The following is a 7,382-nucleotide window of genomic DNA, read 5'->3' on the forward strand; positions in this document are numbered from 1 at the left end:
GCGATCTTATGATCTTGGTTTTAAGAGTTGTAAATTTACTTGGTCTAACAATAGGAAGAGGCGAAAGAGTTTAATTGTGGAAAGACTTGATAGAGTCTTTGCTAATGAGGAGTGGGTTTCTAGCTTTCCACATGACTCAGTTACACACCTTTCTAAGACCTATTCCGACCATAATCCCTTATTGATTAAGCTAAACTCTATCAATAATACAAGTGCTAAACCATTTAGGCTGAAAACTATTTGGTGCACCCATCCTGACTTCATCAATGTAGTCACTTCAAACTGGAAGGATAATGACTTTAAAATTGGTGCTTGTTCTTTCGTGAATATAGTTAAAGCATGGAAAGATTCTACTTTTGGAGACCTCTTTCGTAGGAAAAAAAAGTCTTTTAGCTAGACTAAGTGGTATTCAGAACTCTAGAAATTATACTATGAGTCCGTTTATTCAAGATTTAGAAGATTCCTTGAAACTAGAGTATAACAACATCCTCTAACTTAAAGAAGACTACTGGAAACTTAGAGTTAGAGTCTCTTGGTCAAATGATGCTGATGCAAATACTAAGTTCTTTCAGATCACGACTACAAATAGGAAAGGGAGGAACAATATTACTCACCTTAAGAATGACCAATGTGAGTGAATTGATGACCATGCTGCTATTATGTCCCACACCTTACAATATTTTGAGAACATGTTTACTACCTCAAATATTCACTCTAATTGGAAACATATTCTCACTAGTCCAAAAAACTTTGATAATATACATTTGTCTGCCTTAGACAAATCTTCAACAAATAGTGAAGTAACGTCCGCTCTTTTCTCTTTTAAGCCTTTTCAAGCACCAGAGCCTGATGGATTACACTCATTTTTCTTTCAAAAATACTGAAAAATAATTGGACCTTCTGTTATGAATCTTTGCCACAAATCTTTCAATACCCAAAATATCTCTTCATTCATAAATAACACATACCTTTGTTTAATTCCTAAAATTTCTAATGCAAATAATTTGAAAAAATTTCATCCTATCAGCTTGTGTAACACAGTTTATAAAACTATTACCAAAATTATTGCTAATTGAATTAAGTCATACCTTGATAAGTTCATTAGTCCATACCAGGCCAGTATTATTATAAATAGGAGGGCTAGTGACAATGCGATAATCATCCAGGAAATCATTTCTAGATTTAAGAATTGTAAGGGCAAGTCCACCAGTATGATTCTTAAAATAGACTTAGAGAAGGTATGTGATAGGCTCAAATGATCTTTTATCTACCGCACTCTTCTATTTCTTCACTTATCCCCAAAGATTAGTAAGTTGATCATGACTTGTATCACTACCAGTAATATATCCATCTTAGTTAATGGCTCTAGAACTAGTTATTTTCATCCTACGCGTGGTATAAGACAAGGTGATCCAATGTCTCCCTATATTTTTATCCTTTGTATGGATATGTTGTCTAGATATATAGGCCACCAAGTAGATATTAAGAACGAGGATCCTATTAAGGTCAATTATAGAGGCCCCTCGTTTTCGCATCTTTTCTACGAAGATGACCTTACTCTCATGGCTAAGGTTAACATAAAATCTAGTGAATCAATCCTCAAAACCCTTAACTTTTTTTGCGACCTTTCAGTCTATAAGATTAATTAACAAGTAAAAAATTATCTTTTTCAAAAATTCTCACAAGGACAACAAGAAGGATATTTCTAGTTACTTAGGTATCATCATTAGTGACAACTTTGGAAAATATTTAGGTTTTCCAATCCTGAAAACCTCTCCAAAGCCTTCTAATTTGTATTTTATCCTTGATAACATGCGTTCAATGATTTCCAACTAGAAAACACGTTGCATGAATATAGCTGGTAGGACTACATTAATCCTCTACCCTAGCCTCTATTCATGATCATGTGATACAATTTACTTTATTACCCCCAAAAATATTGAAAGAAATTGACAAAATTCAAAGAAATTATATTTGGGGTACAACAGACCAAAAGAAAAAGCTCCATCTTCTAAACTAGAGTATTATTACTACTAATAAAGCCAACGGTGGATTAGGAATAAAGAAGGCTAAATAAAAAAAGTTAGCACTTTTGATTGGGATTTCTTGGAGACTACTTAATTTCCAATGTCTTGTGGTCTCAACTTCTTGTTAGTGGCTATGCCTCCTTCATTATATGGCGAGGCATAATCAAATGGTGGTACTACTGTAATTTGGGAACGCTTTGGGTCACTCATAAAAATTCTACACTCAATGTGTGGAATGCCAGATGGATCCCAAATATTCATAGCCTTAGAATCACTCCAGTTCAAGATATTACCAATATGGTGTGTTTACTAACAACTCCTGCTACAAACTCATCGATGACTTTAGTAATACAGAGAAAGATTTTACATGGATTTGGAAACTTCACTCCTCGAACAAAAGTAAGTTCCTTTTATGGCTATGTTATCATGATAGGCTCCCTTGTTGTTCTTGTCTAAACTACCTCGGAATGAACATAGATGTAGTATGTCCAGTATGTAGAGGAGCCGAAGAAACCATTACTCATATATTTCTATATTGTTATGCGGCACGTAATATTTGGAACGAGTTAGGAATTGCAGTAGATCACCAAATATCTAATTATAAGCACTGGCTTGATACAGTTAGAACATGAGCCCCACGGCTAATGTTAATAAATTTCTGACTTGGAGGGATCTTTTTCCATTTGTTATCTCGAATCTTTGGATGAGCAGAAATCGTAACAATCAAAATAACACAAACAGTGTCATGAGCTCTATGACTGCCATTAATCGTGCTATGTAATATAAGCTCATGAGTGACAGAGAAAGTAATCTCACTAAGAAAATTCTTTTACTTATCTGATGGCATAAACCACATACTTGATGGTACAAGTCATATACCGATGCTGCCTTCAATGTCAACAAATTGTGTTGTGGAATGGGAGGTGTAGTGAGGAATCGTAAAGGTGACTGGGTAGTTAGCTACCAAGATTATTCCAAAGCTATTTCTCCTTTGCATGCAGATTTCTAGCACTCAGACAAGGTATCTGATAGGTTACAAGTACCTTGGTTATAAGTACCTTGTTTTATATTTTGATGATCTAATAAACTTACTATCAAGAACCAGATAAGGAACCTGCTACACATTCTCAAGACCTTAAGATCACAAGGTTCCAGCTTGGCATATGTTTCAAATCTCCAGAGTTGAAGGAACAGCTGAGGGAACAGGTCCCTACCAGCTCCCGAGGTGACTTTACGAAGTCACTCTCTAGCTGAAAAAGTTGCTGCCTTCACAAGCTACAGTACAGGAACAGTGCAGCAGTCAACTCTTTGTGGAAGGCCTTTTACCTACCTTGCTTACATCATTGTAAGTGAGGTCACACATGTGTTATTAACATCAAGGAAGGTAAAACAATCACTTGAACACTTAGAGATTTATACTTAAGCTCTCTCACGTGATCATCCAGCAAGTAATTCTCATGTGCATCAAGAACAAAGAACCAAACAACTACGGACCAGTTCTCACATCAAGTTATTGTATGTCCTTATTTGAGTTGTAACTTTGTAATAGTTCTTCAAGTGTATTTCCTACTTATCTTGTTTAGAAGTATTCTGTAGGAACCCTTTGTAAATCTTAAACCCTTGTGTTTGAGTCTTGGCTAGAGTTAGTCAAGTTGTAAAGTCTTTGTAATAGAGTTATTACAAAGTGGTTTTTAATAGAGTATTACAAGTTAGTAAGGGATTAAGAGGATAACACAGAGCCAGGGGGCTGATCTTTGAATAGGAAAAAGAGTGGATCTGCAGGGTCCCAAATGAATTGGCTTATTCAAAAAAGGCCTTGTTCTTTGGAAGATCTATCTCGTGTCTGGTACTGCATGGTTCCACTCTGCAAGAACTCCGAATCATTCTCTTGAAGCTCATCCTCTTCATCATAAATGATCCGCTTGCCCCGAAATGACCTGGACCAATAGGGAAATCCCAATTCATTGGGCCTTTCGATACAATCAAATAGAAAGCCCCAAGGGCGCCATATTCTAGGAGCCCAAACTATGTGATTAANNTCCTACGGGTCAAGGGCTCCTTCTCCCTCCCCTTCTTCAAACTCCGATTCATATTTTTCATAGAGAAATCTCTGATCAAGGATAGAACAAGAGCCGTTTTGCATCATATCTAAGGGATTCCTCGGTTCGGGCCGAAGAAGCAATGTCACTCGATCATTATCAAACTGACTGCAATCTTTTTCTGTCCGTGAAGATCCCACCAGAGCGCCTTCTACTTCTAATAGGCCATGAACTAGATCAGAATCATTCTCAACGAGTCCATAAGAAGTGATCCCATTTTTTTCATCGGGTCCGGATAAAGACCAAAGATCTTGAGCGACCGATCCGGCAGAACAACTCAAAAGATAAAGAAGTATCGTTAATCTCTTCATGCTCGTTCCANGAGCCTTCGCCGTCAAAATCGACTAAGTTCAACAACAGTTGAACCGGAACTCAGGCTATGCGCCTTCGCCATTAAATCCAGGCTATGCGCCTTCGCCAAAAGTTCAACCACGGTTGAACCAAGACGAGCTACGCGCCTTCACCAACAAGTTCAACCACGGTTGAACCAAGACAGGCTATGAGCCTTCGCCACCAAATTTAACAAAGTCCAACAACAGTCGAACTGGGACTCCGGCTGCGTGCCTTCACCAATAAGTCCAGCCACGGTCGAACCTAGACTCAGGCTATGCGCCTTCGCTATTGAATCCAACGAGCTCAACCTCGCTCGAACTACAAGGATGGACGCCTTCGTCCTCAACTTTAGCAAGTTCAACCACAGTTGAACCTAGACTCAGGCCAAACGCCTTCATCTGTGAAAGCAAAGCCCAACCTCCAACAAATCAAAGCGCAGGATAGGCACCCTCGCCATTCAAGTAAGTTCCCCCAACTCGAATTAAGATTCGGGCCACGTAAAGTTCGGCCCCGGTCAAACTACGAGGCCGCGTTTTTTACTATCACGACCGGTAGTTCGACCGCGCCCGAACTGGGACTAAGGCTAAGCGCCGCTATCGCCAAATAACGGCTAAGACTCGCCCACACCGAGTTGAAAAAGCAAGGCCATCAATTATATTATGTCTAAGGCCATCGCCACCAATGGTCGACCTAGATTCGACTACGGTGAGTAAACGACTCGACGACAGTCGAAGTCGCCTACATGGCCAAGGCCATCAACTATATCATGGCTAAGGCCATCGCCGCCAACGGTCGACCTAGATTCGACTGCGGTGGGTAAACAATTTGACGACAGTCGAAGTTGCCTTTATGGCTAAGGCCGCCGATTCCATCACGACTAAAGCCGTCGATCTAAATTCGACTAGGGCCGCCAACGCCGACGGTCAACAAAATAAGCACAAGGCAGGCAATGGAAAAGAAAATTTATATATTTAGAAAGTCAATGACGGGTCATCCCCGCTTACACCCGGCCAAAGCCGATCAATACAAGAAATAAAAAAAATAATAATAATAATAATACAAGAAACGCCTAAAACGCCAAGCGGCAAACAAGACAAGAAAAAATGCGCAGACATCTTTCTACTCGGTGCCGTCTGCGCCATCATCTGCACCAGCGTCAGCCTCTGGCGTCGCCGCGTCAAAACCACAGTCGGCACGTGCCTCACGAGCCTTCTGACGCGCCCCCTCGAAAGCAACTTCGGTCACGACGCCAGCCTCCCACAAACTCTTATATACATCACATTGGGCCTCGGCAAAGACCCAAAGTTCTCGAGCCTGGCTGGAAGAAGCGGCCTGATCCCATAGCCGCTGATTCTCTTCTTCTAAGGCTGTGATCCGGTCCGCCATGGCCTGGGCGTCCTGCTCAAAGACACCAATCCGCTCCTCGAGACTCGCTTCTCTAAAGGCCGCAGCATCCCTTTCCAATGCCCGTTGGGATTCGTGCACGCGGATAGCCTCCTCCAACGCCCCGGCCCTCGACGAAGCATCCCTCACTTGAAGCTTCAATGCCGCGACCTCACCCTCCAACGCGGTCACTTTCCCGCTCCATGCCGCAGTGGTCTCCGCCGCCTTGGCCTCGCCCCGGCGCTCGCACTCAGCTGCGACCCTCTTTACCGCTTCGAGCTCCTCATCCTTTCGGCGGAGCTGCTCCTCGAGAGCACTCGTCCTACCAAGTATTTGCTGCATCTGAAGCTCCCGCCTCGCCAGCTCTTCGACCAAGGCCCGGCTGCGAGGATCATTCCTCAAGCGCACGCGCAACTCTCGGCACTGATCTCGGTAGCGGCGATACTTCTCCAGCACCCGCAAAAATATCCCCGAGCGGACCTTGGCTCGACGGATGCTCTCCACCTCCAACAGATAAGACTGCAAAGCAAAGACAACGATTAGAATAAAAGAATAAACCTAAGGCAAAGAAGAAGCGAACCGACGTAACAGTACATACCCTCAAGCCCATCACGGCTACTTCATTCATCAGCCCGACATCCGTGACGCCCCTCAACGACGCATTCTCGGCCTTCGAGCATAGCAGCTCGAACTGCGGCACCAAGCTTTCCCCTTGGAGCAATAAGTTCAATTCCGTGGGAACCTCGATAAAAGCGAGATCGCCCTCCTGCACGCACCGCTGAATTGGTGGAGCCTTCCTGGAACATACGGACGTCGTCGGGATCCAAGTCGGATTCAGACTCATCCTCACCCACACTAGCAGCCGCTGAGGAACTACCTCCCGTTTCAGCGACTGGAACCACCAATTGAGTCGCCGAAGCGACGGTATCATCACGGCCTAAGCCAACCGGGGCAACCCCCATTGTTTGTCCACCCTCGAGGGCAAGCGCCGCAGCCGCACTCCTCTCCGCGTCCGCCGGGGGGGAGTCCAAATTAATTACCACAGGAGGAGCCGGCGCGAACGCGACCCTACGCCTTATCAACGGCCTCTCCTCCTCCCCATCTGATGACGATTCCGCTCTAGGGCGCACAACCCCCGATGGCCCCTCGTCCCGAAGACGGGTCCTTGATGGAGAAGAAACCGCTGAAGATTCAACTGATGCCGCCCTCGGTGTTGAGCGCGACACCGGCGCTGCAGTAAGCCGAGCAACTGCACCAGGTCGACGAACGCCAGCTGAGGGGCCCTGACGCGGCGTGCCCTCCCTAATCACAAGAAAACAAGGTTGACGAATAGAGTCGAAACAAAGCAGAACCTAAGAAGAAATCAATTTTTTACCTGCCACGGGCCTACGGCCATGCCTCTCCCAGAAAGACGCCCATGTGCGTATCCCCCGCGTATGAGGGAGTACGGCCTCGACCCACTCACGTATCCAAGACAATGGGGCCGGCGGCGACCTGTCAGCTACAAAAAAGACACGAGTTAACGCCCATGATCACAAAT

This window comes from Nicotiana attenuata, chromosome 2, assembly GCF_001879085.1.
Source record: "Nicotiana attenuata strain UT chromosome 2, NIATTr2, whole genome shotgun sequence".
NCBI lineage: Eukaryota > Viridiplantae > Streptophyta > Magnoliopsida > Solanales > Solanaceae > Nicotiana > Nicotiana attenuata.